Raw genomic sequence first — 24336 nt, 5'->3', positions numbered from 1 at the left:
GCGTATAAATTATCCGCTCATCACAACACCAAACTTAAATTGTTGCTTTTCCCCAAGCAACTGAAAATAAAATAGGATAAAAAGAAGAGAATATACAATAAATTCCAAAACATCAATGAAGCTTAGTTCTAATTAGATGAGTGGGGCTAGCAGCTTTTTGCTTCTGAACAGTTTTGGCATCTCACTTTATCCTTTGAAATTCAGAATGATTGGCATCTATAGGAACTCAGAATTAATATAGTGTTATTGATTCTCCTAGTTTAGTATCTTGATTCTTGAACACAGCTACTTATGAGTCTTGGCCGTGACCCTAAGCATCATGTTTTCCAGTATTACCACCGGATACATAAATGCCACAGACACATAACTAGGTGAACATTTTCAGATTGTGACTTAGTTTTGCTAGAATCCCCAATTAGAGGTGTCCAGAGTTCTTAAGCAAACTCTTTTTGGTTTGGATCACGACTTTAACCACTCAGTCTCAAACTTTTCACTTGGACCTTCATGACACAAGCACATGGTTAGGGACAGCTTGATTTAGCCGCTTAGGCCATGATTTTATTCCTTTGGGCCCTCCTATCCACTGATGCTCAAAGCCTTGGATCCTCTTTTCCCTTGCCTTTTGGTTTAAAGGGCTACTGGCTTTTTCTGCTTGCTTCTTTTTTTTTCTTTCTCTTTCTCTTTTTTTTTTTGCTACTTTTTTTCTCGCAAGCTTTGTATTTTTCACTGCTTTTTCTTGCTTCAAGAATCAATTTTATGATTTTTCAGATTATCAATAACATTTTTCTTTTTTCATTATTCTTTCAAGAGCCAACAATTTTAACATTCATAAAGTTCACTATAAAAAATATGCACTGTTCAAGCATTCATTCAGAAAACAAAAATTATTGCCACCAAATCAAAATAATTAAACTAATTTCAAGATAAAATTTGAAATTCATGTACTTCTTGTTCTTTTGTAATTAGGAACATTTTTCATTTAAGAAAGGTGAAGGATTCATAGGACATTCATAGCTTTAAGATATAGACACTAGACACTAATGATCATGTAATGAAGACACAAACATAGATAAAACATAAAGCGTAAAAATTCGAAAAATAGAAAATAAGGGCAAGGAAATTAAAGAACGGGTCTACCTTAGTGATGGCGGCTAGTTCTTCATCTTGAAGATCCTATGGAGTGCTTGATCTCCTCAATGTCTCTTCCTTGCCTTTGTTGCTCTTCCCTCATGGCTCTTTGGTCCTCTCTTATTTCATGGAGGATAATGGAGTGCTCTTGGTGCTCCATCCTTAGTTGCTCCATGTTGGAACTCAAATCCCCTAAAGAGGTGTTGAGTTGCTCCCAATAGTTGTGTGGAGGAAAATGCATCCCTTAAGGCATCTCAGGGATTTCTTGATGAGGGACTTCCTCATGCTCTTGTTGTGGTCCATGAGTGGGCTCTCTTATTTGCTCCATCCTCTTTTTAGTGATGGTCTTGTCCTCTTCAATGAGGATGTCTTCCTTTATGATAATTCCGACTAAATTGCACAGGTAATTGATAAACCACTATTTTATAGTTTATCTTGTGCTCAATTGAGTGCTTTTTATCAAGAATTTGCCCACTTATTCATATGATTTGCATGGTTTTACATTCTCCTTCCTGATTTTATGCTATGATTGAAAACAAGCTTCTTTGCCTTTTATTTTATTTTATTTAAATCCTCTCTTGTTATCATTCGATGCTTTGATATGTGTGTTAACTGATTTCAAGGATTATAGGGCATGAATGGCTCAGAGGATGGAAAGGAAGCATGCAAAAGTGGAAGGAATACAAGAAGTTGAAGAAACTGCTAAGCTGTCCAGTCTGACCTCTTCGCACTCAAACGGTCATAACTTGAGCTACAGTAGTCCAAGAGACACGGTTTCAGTTGCGTTGGAAAGCTAACATCTGGGGCTTCGCAATGATATATAATTTCCTATAGCTGCCATGAAGTTAGGTGATGCGAACGGGTGATTGATGTGCCTGCATTGCATCTGCGAATCTCATTCCACACAAACGCGTGGACGACGCTTCCGCGTCACTTTCCCGTGACCTGTACGTACCAGATTTTGAAATTAGCAATTTCTGGGTTGTTTCTGACCCAGTTTTTGACCAAGAAAGCACAGATTAGAGGCTATAAAGTGGGGAAACGCATCCATTCATAATGATTCATTCATAATATTTACTTTTCATAGTTTAGATGTAGTTTTTAGAGAGAGAGATTCTCTCCTCTCTCTTAGGATTTAGGATTAGGATTCCTCTTAAAGGATTTAGGATTTCAACTCTTCATCAGGTTCAATATTCCTTTTACTTTATATTTCTCTTTTATTTTCAGATACTTTAATGCTTGTATTACATATGTTGCCTATTTGGCTTATGAGCCATTCATGTTAGGATTTTCTTTATTTAATATAAATTGAGGTATTTCAGACTTATATGTTATGGATGCTTTAGCTTTATCCAATTTATTTTCATTCGAGTAGATTTTCTTCCCTTTTGGCTTTGGTTGATCAATTGGTAACTCTTGAGTTATCAAACTCATTGTTGACTAAAAATTGGAATTCTTCAAGAATTAATTCGAGTTCCAATAACTCTAGCCTTTTGGTGCACGAAATTGCAATCACACTTTTGTAATCCGCACAACTAGCCAGCAAGTGCACTGGGTCGTCCAAGTAATACCTTACGTGAGTAAGGGTCGATCCCACGGAGATTATTGGTTTGAAGCAAGCTATGTTTATTTTATTATTCTTAGTCAGGATTTCAATTAAAATTATCAGTTTGAATTATTAGAAAAATAAAAGAGCGTGAATTAATTACTTGTAATGCAGTAATGGAGAATATGTTGGAGTTTTGGAGATGCTTTGTCTTCTGAATTCCTGTAATGTAATATTCAACTCAATTCCAAAGTGTAAAGTTCCTTCCATAGCAAGCTGTATGTAGGGGGATCACCGTTGTCAATGGCTACCATCCATCCTCTCAGTGAAAACGTTCCAAATGCTCTATCACAGCACGGCTAATCATCTGTCGGTTCTCAATCAGGTTGGAATAGAATCCAGTGATTCTTTTGCGTCTGTCACTAACGCCCAGCCTTCAGGAGTTTGAAGCTCGTCACAGTCATCCAATCCTTAAATCCTACTCAAAATACCACAGATAAGGTTTAGACTTTCCGGATTCTCTTGAATGCCGCCATCAATCTAGCTTGTACCACGAAGATTCTGATGAAGGAATCTAAGAGATACTCATTCAATCTAATGTAGAACGGAGGTGGTTGTCAGGCACACGTTCATGAATTGAGGAAGGCGATGAGTGTCACGGATCATCACCTCCTTCATAATTAAGCGCGAATGAACATCTTAGATAGGAACACACACGTTTGAATGGAGAGATAGAAACAATTGCATTAATTCATCGAGACGCTGCAGAGCTCCTCACCCCCAACAATGGAGTTTAGAGACTCATGCCGTCAAAGTGTATAAAATTCAGATCTGAAAATGTTATGAGGTACAAAATAAATCTCTAAAAGTTGTTTAAATACTAAGCTAGTAACCTAGGTTTACAGAATATGAGTAAACTAAGATAATTGGTGCAGAAATCCACTTCTGGGGCCCACTTGGTGTGTGCTGGGGCTGAGACTTAAGCCTCTCACGTGCTTGGGCTGTTTCTGGAGTTGAACGCCAGGTTGTAACGTGTTTTGGGCGTTGAACTCCAACTTGTAACCTGTTTCTGGCACTGGACGCCAGACTACAACATGAAACTAGCGTTGAACGCCAGTTTACATTGTCTATCTTCGCGAAAAGTATGGACTATTATATATTGCTGGAAAGCCCTGGATGTCTACTTTCCAACCCAATTGAGATCGCGTCAATTAGACTTCTGTAGCTCCAAAAAATCCATTCCGAGTGCAGGGAGGTCAGGATCCAATAGCATCAGCAGTCCTTTTCCAGCCTAACTCAGATTTTTGCTCAGCTCCCTCAATTTCAGCCAGAAAATACCTGAAATCACAGAAAAACACACAAACTCATAGTAAAGTCCAGAAATATGATTTTTTCCAAAAAAACTAATAATATTCTACTAAAAACTAATTAAAACATACTAAAATCTACATGAAATTACCCCCAAAAAGCGTATAAAACATCCGCTCATCACCTTTCCCAAGGAAAGACTAGGACCTGAGGAATCAAAATTAATTCCTCCACTTCACTTACCTTCATAGTTAGAAGTTGACTTAGTGGGAGAAAAATCCAATTCTCATCACAATTGATAAGGATAACCGGGATAGGACCTCCAGTTCTCATACCTTGCCAAAAGCTTTATTAGTTATTATTTTAATGACTTGTTATTTTACATTACTTGTTCAACCCTTTTCGAAACCCCAAAATATACTTTTCCATACCAATAATAATTCATACTTCCCTGCAATTTCTTGAGAAGACGACCCGAGGTTTAAATACTCAGTTATCAATTTTAAAGGGGTTTGTTACTTGTGACAACCAAAACGTTTGTACGAAGGGATTTTCTGTTGGTTTAGAATCTATACTTACAATGCTACTATATTTTTATAAAATTCTTTACTGGCAAAAATCCTAACGTCAGTGACAGATGAGATGAAGAAAGGCTAACCTTGCCAAAGTGGAGGGCTTGTCAGCCACTTTGTATAGTTCTAGAGGTATGATCTCATGAACTTCCACTTCCTCTCCAATCATGATACTCTGGATCATGATACCCCGATCCACAGTTACTTCGGATTGGTTGCTAGTAGGAATGATGGAGCGTTGGATGAACTCCAACCATCCTCTAGCCACAGGCTTAAGGTCCGGCCTTCTTAGTTGAACCGGCTTGCCCTTGGAATCTCTCTTTTATTGAGCTCCTTCCACACAGATGTCCTTGAAGACTTGGTCCAACCTTTGATCAAAGTTGACTTTTCTAGTGAAAGGATGAGAATCTCCTCTCATGATTGGCAAGTTGAATGCCAATCTCACATTATCCGAACTGAAATCTAAGTATTTCCCCCGAACCATTGTGAGCCAATTCTTCGGGTCTGGGTTCATACTTTGATCATGGTTCTTACTGATCCATGCATTAGCATAGAACTCTTGAACCATTAAGATTCTGACTTGTTGAATGGGATTGGTGAGAGCTTCCCATCCTCTTCTCCTAATCTCATGTCGGATCTCTGGTTATTCGCTCCTTTTGAGCTTGAAGGGGACCTCAGGGATCACCTTCTTCTTGGTCACAACATCATAGAAGTGGTATTGGTTGACCTTTGAGATGAACCTTTCCATCTCCCAGGACTCGGAGGTGGAAGCAATTGCCTTCCCTTTTGGTGGACGAAATTGTGATCTATTATTTTTCCCATGATGTTGGCAGCTATAATTAAATACCCCAAAGAGATCATGGTATGATGAATTGGGATCTTAATAATCCCTGGTAATGGCACCAAAAGCTTAGTGTTGTTATTGGACCAAAAGAGTTACAGGCACTGTTAGAGAATCTCACAACTCCGTTCAACTAACCAGCAAGTGCACTGGGTCGTCCAAGTAATACCTTACGTGAGTAAGGGTCGATCCCACGGAGATTGTTGGTATGAAGCAAGCTATGGTCACCTTGTAAATCTCAGTTAGGCAAATTAAATGGTTTATGATAAGTTCAAAAATAAATAATAAGCAGAAAATAAAATAGTAAATAGTTACTCATATAATTCCATGGTGGGAATTTCAGATAGGCATATGGAGATGTTGTGCTCCTCTCGAATCTCTACTTTCTTATTACATTCATCCAATCCTTCTTACTCCTTTTCATGGCAAGCTGTATGTAGGGCATCACCATTGTCAATGGCTACATCCCATCCTCTCAGTGAAAATGGTCCTATGCTCTGTCACAGCAGGGCTAATCATCTGTCGATTCTCAATCAGGTTGGAATAGAATCCCTTGATTCTTTTGCGTCTGTCACTAACGCCCAGCCTTCAGGAGTTTGAAGCTCGTCACAGTCATTCAATCCCAGAATCCTACTTGGAATACCACAGACAAGGTTAGACTTTCCGGATTCCTGAAATCCTACTCGGAATACCACAGACAAGGTTAGACTTTCCGGATTCCCATGAATGCCGCCATCTATCTAGCTTATACCACGAAGATTCTGTTGGGGAATCTAAGAGATATGCGCCCGGCCTAAGGTAGAACGGAAGTGGTTGTCAGTCACGCGCGTTCATAGGTGAGAATGATGATGAGTGTCACGGATCATCACATTCATCAAGTTGAAGTGCAACGAATATCTTAGAATAGGAATAAAAGAGAATTAAATAGAAAATAATAGTAATTGTATTGAAACTTGAGGTACAGCAGAGCTCCACACCCTTAATCTATGGTGTGTAGAAACTCCACCATTAAAAATACATAAGTGAAAGGTTCAGGCATGGCCGAATGGCCAGCCCCCATGGTCTAAGGACTAGGCGTCCAGAGATGTATAATACACTAGTAAAGAGTTCTATTTATAATAAACTAGCTACTAGGGTTTACAGAAGTAAGTAATTGATGCATAAATCTACTTCCAGGGCCCACTTGGTGTATGTTTGGGCTGAGCTTGATCTATCTACGAGCTGAGGCTTTTATTGGAGTTGAACGCCAAGTTATAACGTGTTTTGGGCGTTCAACTCTGGGCCGTGACGTGTTTCTGGCGTTTGACTCCAGACAGCAACATGAAACTGGCGTTGAGCGCCAGTTTACGTCATCAATTACCGAATAAAGTATGGACTATTATATATTGCTGGAAAGCTCTAGATGTCTACTTTCCAAAGCCGTTGAGAGCGCGCCATTTGGAGTTCTGTAGCTCCAGAAATTTCATTTCGAGTGCAGGGAGGTCAGATTCCAACAGCATCAGCAGTCCTTTGTCAGCCTCCTATCAGAGTTTTGCTCAAGTCCCTCATTTTCAGCCAGAAATTACCTGAAATCACAGAAAACACACAAACTCATAGTAAAGTCCAGAAATGTGAATTTAACATAAAAACTAATGAAAATATCCCTAAAAGTAGCTTGAAGTTACTAAAAACTACCTAAAAACAATGCCAAAAAGCATATAAATTATCCGCTCAACACAACACCAAACATAAATTGTTGCTTGTCCCCAAGCAACAGAAAATCAAATAGGATAAAAAGAAGAGAATATACTATAAATTCCAAAATATCAATGAATATTAATTTCAATTAGATGAGCAGGACTTGTAGCTTTTTGCTTCTGAACAGTTTTGGCATCTCACTTTTTCCTTTGAAACTTAGAATGATTGGCATCTCTAGAAACTTAGAATTTCAGATAGTGTTATTGATTTTTCTAGTTAAGTATGTTGATTCTTGAACACAGCTACTTATGAGTCTTGGTCGTGGCCCTAAGCACTTTGTTTTCCAGTATTACCACCGGATACATAAATGCCACAGACACATAACTGGGTGAACCTTTTCAGATTGTGACTCAGCTTTGCTAGAGTCCCCAGTTAGTGGTGTCCAGAGCTCTTAAGCACACTCTTTTGCTTTGGATCACGACTTTAACCACTCAGTCTCAAGCTTTTCACTTGGACTTGCATGGCACAAGCACATGGTTAGGGACAGCTTTGATTTAGCCGCTTAGGCCTGGATTTTATTTCCTTGGGCCCTCCTATCCATTGATGCTCAAAGCCTTGGATCCTTTTTACCCTTGCCTTTTGGTTTTAAGGGCTATTGGCTTTTTCTGCTTGCTTTTTCTTTTTCTTTCTATTTTTTTTTCGCCAACCTTTGCTTTTTCACTGCTTTTTCTTGCTTCAAGAATCAATTTTATGATTTTTTAGATCATCAATAACATTTCTCTTTGTTCATCATTCTTTCAAGAGCCAACAATTTTAACATTCATAAATAACAAGATCAAAAATATGCACTGTTCAGGCATTCATTCAGAAAACAAAAAGTATTGTCATCACATCAATATAATTAAACTAAATTCAAGGATAATTTCAAAATTCATGTACTTCTTGTTCTTTTGAATTGAAAATATTTTTTTATTTAAGAAAGGTGAAGGGTTAATGGAATTATTCATAGCTTTAAGACATAGTTACTAAATACTAATGATCATGAAGTAGAGACACAAAACATAGATAAACATATAACATAGATAAAAACGAAAAACAGAAAAATAAGAACAAGGAATGAGTCCACCTTAGTGAGGGTGGCGCCTTCTTGAAGAACCAATGGCGCTCTTTGAGCTCCTTTATGTCTCTTCCTTGCTTCTGTTGGATGATCCCTAGTAATTTTGGTGCTCCTATCCTTAGTTGCTCCCAATAATTGTGTGGAGGACAATTTATCCCCTGAGGTATCTTAGGGATCTCTTGATTTGTAGTCAAATGTTCTACCACTGAGCTATAAACCCTTTAGATGAGTCTTTCCATCTCCCATGACTCAGAGGTGGAAGCTTTTGTCTTCCCTTTTCTCTCTCTGTTTTTTTTGAGGTCTCTCTGGCCTTAGGTGCCATCAATGGTTATGGAAAAACAAAAAGCTATGCTTTTACCACACCAAACTTAGAAAATTGCTCGCCCTCGAGCAAGAGAAGAAAGAAAAGATGAAGAATAAGAAGAAGATATGGAGGAGATGAAGGGATGTGTGTATTCGGCTATATGGGTGGGATTGGGTGGGAAAGAGATTTTGAATTTTGAAGGTAGGTGGGGTGTGTGGGGAAGAGTGGATGGATGTGAGTGGTGAATGGAAAACAGAAGGGATGACCATGAATGGAGAAAGAGAGGGCGAGGTAGATGGGGATCCTGTGAGGTCCACAGATCCTGAGGTGTCAAGGATTTACATCCCTGCACCAATTAGGCGTGTAAAATGCCTTTGCATACCATTCTGGTGTTTAAACGCCGAGATGATGCACACTCTGGGCGTTCAACACCCATGTGTAGCATGTTTCTGGCGTTGAACGCCAGTTCCATGCTTGTTACTGGCGTTCAGCGCCAGCTTTCCTCAAGGCACATTCCTGGCGTTCAAACGCCAGGATGTTGCTTGTTTCTGGCGTTCAGTGCTAGATTCATCCTCTGTTCTGGCGTTGAATGCCAGCCAGATGCTCCTTACTGGCGTTTGAACGCCAGTATGTCCTCCCTCCAAGGTGTGATTTTTCTTCTGCTATTTTTGATTCTGTTTTTAATTTTTATATTTTTTTTGTGACTCCACATGATCATGTACCTAATAAAACACAAAATAACAATAAAATAAAATAAAAATTAGATAAATAAAAAATTGGGTTGCCTCCCAACAAGCACTCTTTTAATGTCATTAGCTTGACAGTGGGCTCTCATGGAGCCACAAAGGTGATCAGGTCAATGTTGTATAGCTCCCAACACCAAACTTAGAGTTTGGATATGGGGTCTTAACACCAAACTTAGTGTTTGGTTGTGGCCTCCGAACACCAAACTTAGAGTTTGACTGTGGGGGCTCTGTTTGACTCTGTACTGAGAGAAACTCTTCATGCTTACTCTCTTTTGTCATAGAGGGATGGCCATGTGCCTTAAACACAAGGTAGTCCCCATTCAATTGAAGGACTAATTCACCTCTGTTGACATCTATCACAGCTCCTGCTGTGGCTAGGTGATGAGCGGATAATTTATACGCTTTTTGGCATTGTTTTTAGGTAGTTTTTAGTAAGTTCAAGCTACTTTTAGGGATGTTTTCATTAGTTTTTATGTTAAATTCACATTTCTGGACTTTACTATGAGTTTGTGTATTTTTCTGTAATTTCAGGTAATTTCTGGCTGAAATTGAGGGACTTGAGCAAAACTCTGAAAAAGGCTGACAAAAGGACTGCTGATGCTGGTGGAATCTGACCTCCCTGCACTAGAAATGGATTTTCTGGAGCTACAGAACTTCAAATGGCGCGCTCTCAACGGAGTTGGAAAGTAGACATCCAGAGCTTTCCAGCAATATATAATAGTCTATACTTTATTCGGAAATTGACGACGTAACATGGCGTTGAACGCCAAGTACATACTGCTGTCTAGAGTTAAACGCCAGAAACACGTCATGATCCGGAGTTGAACGCCCAAAGCACGTTATAACTTGGAGTTCAACTCCAAGAAAAGCCTCAGCTCATGGATAGATCAAGCTCTGCCCAAACATACACCAAGTGGGCCCCGGAAGTGGATTTATGCATCAATTACTTACTCATGTAAACCCTAGTAGCTAGTTTATTATAAATAGGACTTTTTACTAGTGTATTAGACATCTTTGGACGATTAGTTCTCAGATCATGGGGGCTGGCCATTCGGCCATGCCTGAACCTTTTACTTATGTATTTTCAACGGTGGAGTTTCTGCACACCATAGATTAAGGGTGTGGAGCTCTACTGTACCTCAAGTATTAATGCAATTCTATTTTCTTTTATTCAATTCTCTCTTATTCTTATTCCAAGATATTCATTCATACCCAAGAACATGATGATTGTGATGATTATGTGACGCTCATCATCATTCTCACCTATGAACGCGCGTGATTGACAACCACCTCCGTTCTACATGCAACCGAGCTTGAATGTGTATCTCTTAGATTCCCCAACAGAATCTTCGTGGTATAAGCTAGATAGATGGCGGCATTCATGAGGATCCGGAAAGTCTCACCTTGTCTGTGGTATTCCGAGTAGGATCCTGGGAATCCGGAAAGTCTAACCTTGTCTGTGGTATTCCGAGTAGGATTCCGGTAATGAATGACTGTGACGTGCTTCAGACTCGCAAGTGCTGGGCGTTAGTGACAGACGCAAAAGAATCAAGGGATTCTATTCCAGTAGGAGCGGGAACCAACCAGTGATTAGCCGTGCTGTGACAGAGCGCGTGAGTGTAGTTTTCACTGCGAGGATGGGATGTAGCCTTCGGTCAGTGTGATGCCTCCAGACGATTAGCCATGCGAGTGACAGCGCAGAGGACCATTTTCCAGAGAGGATAGAAAGTAGCCATCGTCGAACGGTGAACCCCTATACACAGCTTGCCATGGAAAGGAGTAAGAAGGATTGAGTTGAAGCAGTAGGAAAGTAGGCGTTCTTGAGCCATACAGTCTCTCCATTCGCTTATCTGAAATTCCCATCAATGAATCTGCATAAGTATTCTATCCCTTTTATTATTTCTATTTTCTTATTTCTATTTTCGAAACCATAAACCAATTTATTCTGCCTAACTGAGATTTACAAGGTGACCATAACTTGCTTCATACCAACAATCTCTGTGGGATCGACCCTTACTCGCGTAAGGTTTACTTGGACGACCCAGTACACTTGCTGGTTAGTTGAACGGAGTTGTGAATTCAACCGGTGCCATAATAATGATTTCATACAAGTACAAAGAATATGGATCACAATTCCGTCCACCAAGTTTTTGGCGCCGTTGCCGGGGATTGTTCGAGTATGGACAACTGATGGTTCATCTTGTTGCTCAGATTAGGTAATTTTCTTTTCAAAAATCTTTTTCAAAATTTTTCTTTTCTTTTTCGTTTTTCTAAAATATATTTTCGAAAAAAATTTAATAAAAATCCAAAAAAATCATAAAATCATAAAAACCAAAAATATTTTGTGTTTCTTATTTGAATCTTGAGTCAATTTTAAGTTTGATGTCAATTGCATGCTTTAAAAATTTTTCGAAAATTTCATGCATTCATAGTGTTCTTCATGATCTTCAAGTTGTTCTTGATAAGTCCTCTTGTTTGATCTTGATATTTTCTTGTTTTGTGTTGTTTGTTGTTTTTCATATGCATTTTTTGTTTGTTAGAGTCCATGCATTAAAGATTTCTAAGTTTGGTGTCTTGCATGTTTTCTTTGCATCAAAAATTTTTCAAAATTATGTTCTTGATGTTCATCATGATCTTCAAAGTGTTCTTGGTGTTCATCTTGACATTCATAGCATTCTTGCATGCATTCATTGTTTTGATCTAAAAATTTCATGCATTGAGTAATTTTTGTTGTTTTTCTCTCTCATCTTTAAAAATTCAAAAATCAAAAAAATATCTTTTCCTTATTTCCCTCCAAATTTTCGAAATTTTGGGTTGACTTGATCAAAAAATTTTTAAAATTAGTTGTTTCTTACAAGTCAAGTCAAAATTTCAAATTTTAAAAAAATCTTATCCTTTTAAAATCTTTTTCAAAAATCATATCTTTTTCATTTTTTTATATAATTTTCGAAAATTTCAAAAATATTTTTTCAAATTATTTTCAAAATCTTTTCCTTATCTTTACATCATATTTTCGAAAATTCACTAATAATTAATGTGATTGGTTAAAAAATTTGAAGTTTGTTACTTTCTTGTTAAGAAATGTTCAATCTTTAAAGTTCTAGAATCTTATCTTGTAGTTTCTTGTTAGTGAAGTAAATAATTTCAAAATTTTTGAATTAAATCTTTTTATCTTTTATTTGATCTTTTTCAAAATTTGATTTCAAAATATCTTATCTAACTTATTATCTTCTTATTTTTTTCAATTTTGATTTCAAATCTTTTTCAATCAACTAACTAACTTTTTGTTTGTTTCTTATCTTTTTCAAAATCACCTAACTACTTTTCCCTCTTCAATTTTCGAAAATATCTCTCTCTTTTTCAAAAATTCTTTTTAATTAATTAATTGTTTTAAATTTTAATTTCAATTATATTTTTTCTTTAATTTTTGAAAATTACTAACCTCTTTTTCAAAATTATTTTCGAAATTTCCCTTCTCTTTTCTTCTTCTATTTAATTATTTAATTACTAACACTTCTCTTCACCTCTCTCCACCTAATTATCCGAATCCCCTCTTCTATATTCTTCTCCCCTTTCTTTTTCTACTAACATAAAGGAATCTCTATACTATGACATAGAGGATTCCTCTTTCTTTTCTTGTTTTCTTCTCTTTCATATGAGCAGGAACAGGGAAAAAGGTACTCTTGTTGAAATTGATCCAGAACCTGAAAGGACTTTGAAGAGAAAATTAAGAGAAGCTAAATTACAACAATCCAGAAACAACCTTTCAGAAATTTTCGAACAAGAGAAGGAGATGGCAGCCGAAAATAATAATAATGCAAGGAGAATGCTTGGTGACTTCACAAAGCCAACGTCCAAGTTTGATGGAAGAAGCATCTCCATTCCTGCCATTGGAGCCAACAACTTTGAGCTGAAACCTCAGCTAGTTGCCTTAATGCAACAAAACTGCAAGTTTTATGGACTTCCATCTGAAGATCCTTATCAGTTTTTAACTGAGTTCTTTGATGGTGTTTTTGTGGAAAAACAAATTTCCAACACACAAATCCAACCGGCAAGTATACCGGGTCGCATCAAGTAGTAATAACTCACTTAGAGTGAGGTCGATCCCACAGGGATTGATGGATCAAGCAATTTTAGTGGGTGATTAGTTTAGTCAAGCTAACATTGAAGTGAATTTGGATGAAGTGTAGCCAACAGAAAGTAAATAGCAAGGAAAATTAAAGTGCAGAAAGTAAAATTGCAAGTAACTTAAAGAACAAGAAAGTAAAATAGCTGAAACTTAAATTGCACGAAATGTAAATTGCATTAAATGTAAAGGGGATTGGGTGCAGGGAATTTAAAATTCAACAAGAAAATGTAGAGAGCAATCAAGCAGAGAGCTAGAATATGAAATGGGATGTAGTAGATTTCAAACAGAAAAGTAAAAATGCTTGAAGAATTAAAAATAGAAAGCGATGCTTAATTTGCAGCAATTTTGAAAGAATGTTGAAGATCTCAGGGAATCAATGAGACTAGAGAACAAGTCTAGATCTCAAGCCCTTCCTTGATTCAAGAGAAAACAAGTTGAAGAAGAAATAGAGATGGAAACAGTAAAGAGAGCCTTGATTTAAATCAGAATTCCTTGAATTATGCAGAAGAACAAAGCATGGATTTCAGATCAAAGATTGGAACAGAATTCCTCCAACTCTTGATCCAAAATTTAAGCAGAAAAGAAATTTAAAAGAGAGAGCTATCTACTACTCCCTAATGGAGCCAACCTCCTTCCTATTTCCGCTCCCCCTTTGAAATGAGAGTGATGCCTTTATATAGGCTTTTTACAAAATGAAAATAAAATGAAATTGAAATTAAAAACAAATTCACAAAATGAAATTCCTAATCTAGCTTCTCTGTGTGCCTTTGAGTCATGTTGAGTGGGCTTTGCTTGCTTTGTATTTGAGGGAGAATGGGTCTTGGATGGCCTTGATTTAATTTGGTGAGGGATTGAATTAAATTGAATTTTGGTTGATTTTGGCCCATATGTTGCTCCCAGGAGGCTGCCCTGCCCTTGTGGAGGGCAGAGCAGGGAAATTGTGCGTGCGGCTCATTGCGTGCGAGCTTGGTGTGTGAGGATGCTGCCTTGCCCTTGTGGAGGGCAGGGCAATGTTGCCTTGGTGTGTCTTGTGCGCGCACCACGTTCCTTGACTGTGACATGATGCGCTTGTGTGCGCCAAGCCTAAGCCTTTACTTCCTTGAAGGTCTTGTGTTCGAACCTTGGTGAAAGCACTTGAGGAGCAATTTTTTTTCTTGATTTTCCATGAAGAGCACGACATTGCCCTGCTCTCCAAGAGGGCAGGGCAGAAAATTGAGCGCTACTTTGTTTTGGGGTGAGGCTCCAGCTTCGAGCCTTGGTGGAAGCACTTTGGTTTATTTTTGCTTATTTTTGGCCCTTAAAGATGCCTTTTGTTCCTACCTCAATTGTACGCCAAATATGAGTTGCTATATATCGTTGGAAAGCTCTGAATGTCAGCTTTCCAACGCAACTGGAAGCACATCAATCGGACGTCTGTAGCTCAAGTTATAGCCCTTTGAAGTAGGCATGGTCATGCTGTGAGCGGCCAGATTTTAACTTAGCGAAAATTTGCTCCAACCTCACTTTGTTTCATCATGATTCTGCCCTGCCCTTGGCAAGGGCAGGGCAGTGTGCGTGCTGGTTGTTTTCCTCTTTAATTTGGTCATGGGCCACGCTTTTAAAAGCGTAGCCTAAGCCTCCAAAGTGTGCTCCAACTTCAAAGTGTGCTCCAAAGCTCTTTTTTTCCTCTTTTTTTGTGCTTCTTTGCTTCTTTTTCTTCTTATTTCCTACAAGATTTATAAAATTAAAAGATCAAGAAAATATATCATTTAAGCACAAAAGCATACAATATTTAAGCACAATTCATCAATTTCTTGTATGAAAAAGCATAGAAAATGGGTATATGATGACTTGTCATCATTCTTGCAGATCTGTGAGACTGTAAAGACGAATGGAGTTGATCCTGAAGTCTACAGACTCATGCTTTTCCCTTTTGCTGTAAGAGACAGAGCTAGAATATGGTTGGATTCACAACCCAAGGATAGCCTAGACTCCTGGGATAAGCTAGTTACTGCCTTCTTGGATAAATTCTTTCCTCCTCAAAAGCTGAGCAAGCTGAGAGTGGATGTTCAAACCTTTAAGCAAAAAGATGGTGAATCCCTCTATGAAACTTGGGAAAGATACAAGAAGCTGACCAAAAGATGTCCATCTGACATATTTTCAGAATGGACCATATTAGATATATTCTATTATGGTCTCTCTGAATTTTCGAAAATGTCATTGGATCATTCTGCAGGTGGATCTATTCACCTGAAGAAAACGCCTGAAGAGGCTCAAGAACTCATTGACATGGTTGCAAATAACCAATTCATGTACACTTCTGAGAGGAATTCCGTGAACAATGGGATACCTCAGAAGAAAGAAGTTCTTGAAATTGATACTCTGAATGCCATATTAGCTCAGAACAAAGTGTTGACTCAACAGGTCAACATGATCTCTCAAAATCTGAATGGATGGCAACATGCATCCAACAGTACTAGAGAGGCAGCTTCTGAAGAAGCTTATGATCCTGAGAACCCTGCCATGGCAGAGGTTAATTACATGGGTGAACCTTATGGAAACACTTATAACCCATCATGGAGAAATCATCCAAATTTCTCATGGAAGGATCAACAAAAGCCTCAACAAGGCTTTAACAATAGTGGACGTAATAGGCTGGGCAATAGCAAGCCATATCCATCATCTTCTCATCAACAGACAGAGAATTCTGAACAAAACACTTCTAATTTAGCCAATGTAGTCTCTGATCTGTCAAAGGCCACTTTCAGTTTCATGAGTGAAACAAGATCCTCCATTAGAAATCTGGAGGCACAAGTGGGCCAGCTGAGTAAGAAAGTCATTGAAACTCCTCCCAGTATTCTCCAAAGCAATACAGAAGAGAATCCAAAAGGAGAGTGCAAAGCCATTGACATAGTCAATATGGCCGAATGCACAAGGGAGGAGGAGGACGAAAATCCTAGTGAGGAAGACCTCCTGGGACGTCCCTCACGCAAGAAGGAGCTTCCTATTAAGGATCCAAAGGAATCTGAGGCTCATATGGAGACCATAGAGATTCCATTAAATCTCCTTCTGCCATTCATGAGCTCTGAAGACTATTCTTCCTCTGAAGAGGATGAAGATGTGACTGGAGAGCAAGTTGCTCAATATTTAGGAGCTATCATGAAGCTGAATGCCAAGTTATTTGGTAATGAGACTTGGGAAAGCGAATCTCCCTTGCTCATTAATGAACTGGATACTTGGATTCAGAAAATTCTACCTCAAAAGAAACAAGATCCTGGCAAGTTCTTAATACCTTGTACCATAGGCACCATGATCTTTGAAAAAGCTCTGTGTGATCTGGGGTCAGGGATAAATCTTATGCCACTCTCTGTAATGGAGAAGCTGGGGATCATTTAGGTACAACCTGCCTTGTTCTCATTACAATTGGCAGACAAGTCATTGAGACAAGCTTATGGAATAGTAGAGGACGTGTTAGTAAAGGTTGAAGGCCTTTACATCCCTGCTGATTTTATAATCTTAGACACTAGGAAGGAAGAGGATGTGTCTGTGGCATTTATGTATCCGGTGGTAATACTGGAAAACAAAAGTGCTTAGGGCCACGGCCAAGACTCATAAGTAGCTGTGTTCAAGAATCAACATGCTTAACTAGGAAAGTCAATAACACTATCCAAAATTCTAAGTTCCTAGAGAAGCCAATCATTCAGAAACTTCAAAGGAAAAAGTGAGATGCCAAAACTGTTCAGAAGCAAAAAGCTACAAGTCCCGCTCATCTAATTATAATTAATATTCATTGATATTCTGAAATTTATAGTATATTCTCTTCTTTTTATCCTATTTTGATTTTCAGTTGCTTGGGGACAAGCAACAATTTAAATTTGGTGTTGTGATGAGCGGATAATTTATACGCTTTTTGGCATTATTTTTAGGTAGTTTTTAGTAAGTTCAAGCTACTTTTAGGGATGTTTTCATTAGTTTTTATGTTAAATTCACATTTCTGGACTTTACTATGAGTTTGTGTATTTTTCTGTAATTTCAGGTAATTTCTGGCTGAAATTGAGGGACTTGAGCAAAACTCTGAAAAAGGCTGACAAAAGGACTGCTGATGCTGTTGGAATCTGACCTCCCTGCACTCGAAATGGATTTTCTGGAGCTACAGAACTTTAAATGGCGCGCTCTCAACGGCGTTGGAAAGTAGACATCCAGAGCTTTCCAGAAATATATAATAGTCTATACTTTATTCGGAAATTGACGACGTAACATGGCGTTGAACGCCAAGTACATACTGCTGTCTGGAGTTAAACGCCAGAAACACGTCATGATCCGGAGTTGAACGCCCAAAACATGTTATAACTTGGAGTTTAACTCCAAGAAAAGCCTCAGCTCATGGATAGATCAAGCTCAGCCCAAACATACACCAAGTGGGCCCCGGAAGTGGATTTATGCATCAATTACTTACTCATGTAAACCCTAGTAGCTAGTTTATTATAAATAGGACTTTTTACTAGTGTATTAGACATCTTTGGACGATTAGTTCTCAGATCATGGGGGCTGGCCATTCGGCCATGCCTGAACCTTTTACTTATGTATTTTCAATGGTGGAGTTTCTGCACACCATAGATTAAGGGTGTGGAGCTCTACTGTACCTCAAGTATTAATGCAATTCTATTTTCTTTTATTCAATTCTCTCTTATTCTTATTCCAAGATATTCATTCATACCCAAGAACATGATGAATGTGATGATTATGTGACGCTCATCATCATTCTCACCTATGAACGCACGTGATTGACAACCACCTCCGTTCTACATGCAACCGAGCTTGAATGTGTATCTCTTAGATTCCCCAACAGAATCTTCGTGGTATAAGCTAGATAGATGGCGGCATTCATGAGGATCCGGAAAGTCTCACCTTGTCTGTGGTATTCCGGGTAGGATCCTGGGAATCCGAAAAGTCTAACCTTGTCTATGGTATTCCGAGTAAGATTCCGGTAATGAATGACTGTGACGTGCTTCAGACTCGCAAGTGCTGGGCGTTAGTGACAGACGCAAAAGAATCAAGGGATTCTATTCCAGTAGGAGCGGGAACCAACCAGTGATTAGCCATGCTGTGACAGAGCGCGTGAGCGTAGTTTTCACTTCGAGGATCGGATGTAGCCTTCGGCCAGTGTGATGCCTCCAGACAATTAGCCATGCGAGTGACAGCGCAGAGGACCATTTTCCAGAGAGGATAGAAAGTAGCCATCGTCGAACGGTGAACCCCTATACACAGCTTGCCATGGAAAGGAGTAAGAAGGATTGAGTTGAAGCAGTAGGAAAGTAGGCATTCTTGAGCCATACAGTCTCTCCATTCGCTTATCTGAAATTCCCATCAATGAATCTGCATAAGTATTCTATCCCTTTTATTATTTCTATTTTCTTATTTCTATTTTCGAAACCATAAACCAATTTATTCTGCCTAACTGAGATTTACAAGGTGACCATAGCTTGCTTCATACCAACAATCTCTGTGGGATCGACCCTTTCTCGCATAAGGTTTATTACTTAGACGACCCAGTACACTTGCTGGTTAGTTGAACGGAGTTGTGAATTCAACCGGTGCCATAATAATGATTTCATACAAATACAAAGAATATGGATCACAATTTCGTCCACCACTAGGAAAGGTCTTCCAAGGATGATGCACTCATCCTCTTCCTTCCTAGTGTCTAAGATTATGAAATCAGCAGGGATGTAAAGGCCTTCATCCTTTACTAACACGTCCTCTACTAATCCATAAGCTTGTCTTAATGTCTTGTCTGCCAATTGTAATGAGAACAAGGCAGGTTGTACCTCAATGATCCCCAGCTTCTCCATTACAGAGAGTGGCATAAGATTTATCCCTGATCCCAGATCACATAGAGCTTTTTCAAATGTCATGGTGCCTATGGTACAAGGTATTAAGAACTTACCAGGATCTTGTCTCTTTTGAGGTAAAATTTGCTGAATCCAGGTATCTAGTTCACTAATGAGCAAGGGAGGTTCACTTTCCCAAGTCTCATTACCAAACAACTTGGCATTCAGCTTCATGATAGCTCCTAAATATTGAGCAACTTGCTCTCCAATCACATCTCATCCTCTTCAGAGGAAGAATAGTCTTCAGAGCTCATGAATGGCAGAAGGAGATTTAATGGAATCTCTATGGTCTCTATATGAGCCTCAGATTCCTTTGGATCCTTAATAGGAAACTCCTTCTTGCTTGAGAGACGTCCTAGGAGGTCCTCCTCACTAGGATTTTCGTCCTTCTCCTCCCTTGTGCATTCGGCCATATTGATCACATCAATGGCCTTGCACTCTCCTTTTGGATTCTTTTCTGTATTGCTTGGGAGAATACTGGGAGGAGTTTCAATGACTTTCTTACTCAGCTGGCCCACTTGTGCCTCCAAATTTCTGATGGAGGATCTTGTTTCACTCATGAAACTGAAAGTGGCCTTTGACAGATCAGAGACTAGATTGGCTAAATTAGGAGTGTTTTGTTTAGAATTCTCTGTCTGTTGCTGAGAAGATGATGGAAAAGGCTTGCTATTGCTCAGCCTATTGCGTCCACCATTGTTAAAGCCTTGTTGAGGCTTCTGTTGATCCTTCCATGAGAAATTTGGATGATTTCTCCATGATGAATTATAGGTGTTTCCATAAGGTTCACCCATGTAATTTACCTCTGCTATTGCAGGGTTCTCAGGATCATAAGTTTCTTCAGAAGCTGCCTCTTTAGTACTGTTGGATGCATTTTGCCATCCATTCAGACTTTGAGAAATCATGTTAACTTGCTGAGTTAACACTTTGTTCTGAGCCAATATAGCATTCAAAGCATCAATTTCAAGAACTCCCTTCCTCTGAGGTGTCCCATTATTCACGAAATTCCTCTCAGAAGTGTACATGAATTGGTTATTTGCAACCATGTCAATGAGTTCTTGAGCTTCTGCAGGTGTTTTCTTTAGGTGAATGGATCCACCTGCAGAATGGTCCAATGACATTTTCGAAAACTCAGATAGACCATAATAGAATATATCTAATATGGTCCATTCTGAAAACATATCAGAACGACACTTTTTGGTCATCTGCTTGTATCTTTCCCAAGCTTCATAGAGGGATTCACCATCTTTTTGTTTGAAGGTCTGAACATCCACTCTAAGCTTGCTCAGCTTTTGAGGAGGAAAAAATTTATCCAAGAAGGCTGTGACCAGCTTATCCCAGGAGTCCAGGCTATCCTTAGGTTATGAATCCAACCATATTCTAGCTTTGTCTCTTACAGCAAAAGGGAAAAGAATGAGTCTGTAGACTTCAGGATCTACTCCATTCGTCTTAACAGTCTCACAAATCTACAAGAACTCAGTTAAAAACTGGTAAGGATCTTCAGATGGAAGTCCATAAAACTTGCAGTTCTGTTGCATTAAAGCAACTAGTTGAGGCTTAAGCTCAAAATTGTTGGCTCCAATGGCAGGAATGGAGATGCTTCTTCCATCAAATTTGAACGTTGGTTTTGTGAAGTCACGAAGCATTCTCCTTGCATTATTATCGTTGGGTTCGGCTGCTGATGCCAAGGCATCTTAGGCTAGTTTCACTAGCATTTTTCTGTTAGTTTTAGTTGTTTTATGCATTTTCTTGAGCTTAAAGTAACCAAGAATGGTTAAATGAATAACAAAGCAATGAACCATCCAAACAGTATGATTTTGATGCAAATTCCATGAGTTTTTAGTTATATTACTTGAATGCTATGAATGGAAGATTTCTCATGAAATTTTGCAAGACTTTGATGCAGTTGTTTGGATGACTTCAGGGAAGAAGAGGCTAGGCAAGGAAGCAACAAAATCAATAAAGGAAGCTTGAATATCACATGTGGAGTTTAAGTTCCAGTTTAAGCTTAAACTGGAACTTAAACTGCCAAGCCATATAATGCTGGGAACTATCAGTGGCGTTTAAGCCCCAGTTTAAGCTTAAACTGGAGCTTAAACGCCAAAATCATGAAAGCTGAGGAAAAGCTGAAAGTGGCGTTTAACCTCCAGTTTAACCTTAAACTGGAAGTTAAACGCCAGAAATGAGAAATGCACCAGGGAGCCATTTCCATGTTTAAGCTCCAGTTTAACCTTAAACTGGAGCTTAAACGTGTTCGACCAAAATTCTCCTCCAGGGTTGCTTTCTTCATTTCCACGTCTAAGCTCCAGTTTAAGCTTAAACTGGAGCTTAAACGTGTTTGACCATTCCATGCTCCAGGGTTGCTTTCTTCCATTTCCACGTTTAAGCTTCAGTTTAACCTTAAACTGAAGCTTAAACGTGTTCGACTACTTTACCCTCCAGGGTTGCTTTCTTCCATTTCCACGTTTAAGCTTCAGTTTAACCTTAAATTGAAGCTTAAACGTGCTTGAGTTATACCACCTCCAGGAGTGTCCAACGTTTAAGTTCCAGTTTAAGCTTAAACTGGAACTTAAACGTGCTTCCACAAAAGGCATCACTGGAAGTGTCTGGCGTTTAAGTTGCAGTTTAAGCTTAAACTACAACTTAAACACCACTATTTGAAAAGGTTTCTGGGCCAAAGATATTGCAGCTTTAAGTTAGCATTTGAGCACAAACATTAACTTAAACGTACTCTAGTATGAAACCCAATTGAATATCATGGTTTATGGGATTGGGCCTGAAGAATTGATGAGTCTGGAATTTCAATTTGTTGAGTCATGTGTCATTACTTGATTATCACTAAGTTGGCTCAATGAATGTTACAGAATTGGATCAGCAGCCTCATCAGGAATATGGATCATAAACCCAAAGCAAAAGGAAATCAGGGAAAGGCCTCAAAGCCCAAGAAACACAACAGAAGTTCAATTTAGAAAGTGTATAAATAGGATAGAATTTAAGTTAGTTAAGAAACTTTGGATCATTTTTCTAGTTTTCATACTTTTTTGTAATTGAATTCAGAGCTATGACTCACTAAACCCCTTTCATTGGGTTAGGGAGCTCTATTGTAATTCAATGAATCAATAATAGTTTTTATCTTCTTCTTCAATCTTTTCTCTTGAATTTTGTTAGAAAGCTTCTCGATCTAATTCCATTGGTTAGTTGTCTTGGGAAAGAAACTATCCATAATTGGAATCCTTCGGAACCTTGGGAAAGGAATGGGGGATTCATGCTAGAGAAGCTTTCTCACAGTGAATTGGATTGGGGTTTGGATGGATATTGTGACATGTAATCCTACCAAATTGTGGTTCATGAAACTGTGTGGTATAATCAGTGATCGAGCATCATCTCTTCTTATGAACATTTAAACCAAGGGATTGGGAATTTGTTTGTTTTTAGAGAGAATTGGTGAGCCAAGGGATTGGGATCCAATCATATAAGATTGCCAAGCAAAATTCAATGAATGCGTTGGTTGAGGAAGGGATAAAAATGTTTTGATTCGGAGATCTCAATATCTCCTGAAACCCAATGAATTCCCCATTTCTGATCTACCACTTTCTCTTTACATTCTGCAATTAAATTCATGCAATCACCCCGATCCCTTTTTAATTTCAGCAATTTAGCTTCTCGCTCTTTAATTCATGCAATTTAAGATTCCGCAATTTCAATTTCTTGCCATTTACGTTTCCCGCCAATTTTACATTCCGCAATTCTCATCTAAACCTTGATTCCGCTCAACTAGAACACACTTCTAATCCGAATTGCTCACTCAACCAATCCTTGTGGGATTCGACCTCACTCTATTGTGAGTTTTTACTTGACGATAACCGGTGCACTTGCCGGAAGGAATTTTTGCCGATCGTGCAATTTCCTGAAATCGTAGCATCAAGTTTATGGCGCCGTTGCCGGGGATTAGTTTTCGATTGACAATTCTCAAATTGGAAGTTAACTAGATTGAGCATTTTTCTTGTTTTGTTAATTCATTTCAAGTTACTTGTTGAATTTTAATTTCTGCACTCTGTTATTTGCTTTCTTTCTTTATGCCTTTAAATTCAAGCAACTAACTCACTGACTCACTAACTATTTGAATTAATTCCTCAACTGCTCTAACGATACTCTTCCATTAACCATGAGTATTTCACTTGTTTGTTGCCTGTGCTGTGTTCTTGTATGACAGGTAGGAGAGGAGAGACATCAACTCATCCATATACCGAACCAGAGAGGACCCTTCATAAACTTAGAAGGGAAGCAAGAGGGAAGAGAGTACTGGGAGAAGAAGAATCTGAAGGAGAATCTGAGGACAATTTTGAGGAAGCTCTAGATCTCAACATGGATAGAAGTTCACAACCATGAGAGAGCTGATGGAAACAATGCCATTCCCGAGAGGAGGGTTCTTGGTTCATACATAAACCCAACCTCTGGGAATTGTGGTAGCAGCATTCAGAAACCACCCATTCAGGCCAACAATTTTGAACTCAAACCACAGCTAATATCACTGGTGGAGAATCATTGTTCATTTGGTGGGAGTGCTAATGAAGATCCAAACCAACATCTCACAAAATTTCTGAGAATTTGCGACACTGTGAAGTCCAATGGAGTCCAGGAAGATGCCTATAAACTGCTCTTGTTCCCATTTTCACTTAGGGACAAGGCAGCTAAGTGGCTGGAATCATTACCAAGGGGGAGCCTAACAACCTGGGATGAGGTGGAAAGCAAGTTTCTGGCACGTTTCTACCCCCCACAAAAGGTCAATAGGCTTCGATCTGAGGTTCAGACTTTTAGACAACAAGATGGTGAAACTCTCTTCGAGGCATGGGAGAGGTTCAAGGATTTGACAAGGAAATGCCCACCAGACATGTTCCATGACTGGGTACAATTGCATATTTTCTATAATGGACTTTCTTATGAATCAAGGAAGGCTGTAGACCATTCATCAGGAGGTTCATTGAACAGGAAAAAGACTGTGGAAGAAGCGATTGAAGTGATTGAGACAGTGGCTGAGAATGAGTACTACTATGCTTTAGAGAGACACAACACTAAGGGAGTCATGGAGCTGAACCATGTT

At 38.8% G+C, this 24336-nt stretch overlaps 1 non-coding gene across 1 annotated transcript; it reads right to left on the bottom strand.

The window, feature by feature from the left end:
• Positions 1-24024: 24024 nt before the first annotated feature.
• Positions 24025-24128, bottom strand: LOC130970992 (small nucleolar RNA R71). Its single transcript, XR_009082232.1, has one exon. It is a non-coding gene; the product is annotated as a small nucleolar RNA R71 (small nucleolar RNA).
• Positions 24129-24336: the final 208 nt, after the last annotated feature.

This window comes from Arachis stenosperma, chromosome 3, assembly GCF_014773155.1.
Source record: "Arachis stenosperma cultivar V10309 chromosome 3, arast.V10309.gnm1.PFL2, whole genome shotgun sequence".
NCBI lineage: Eukaryota > Viridiplantae > Streptophyta > Magnoliopsida > Fabales > Fabaceae > Arachis > Arachis stenosperma.
Note: the sequence above shows the minus strand (reverse complement) of the source record. Positions and strands in the feature narration are given on the sequence as shown.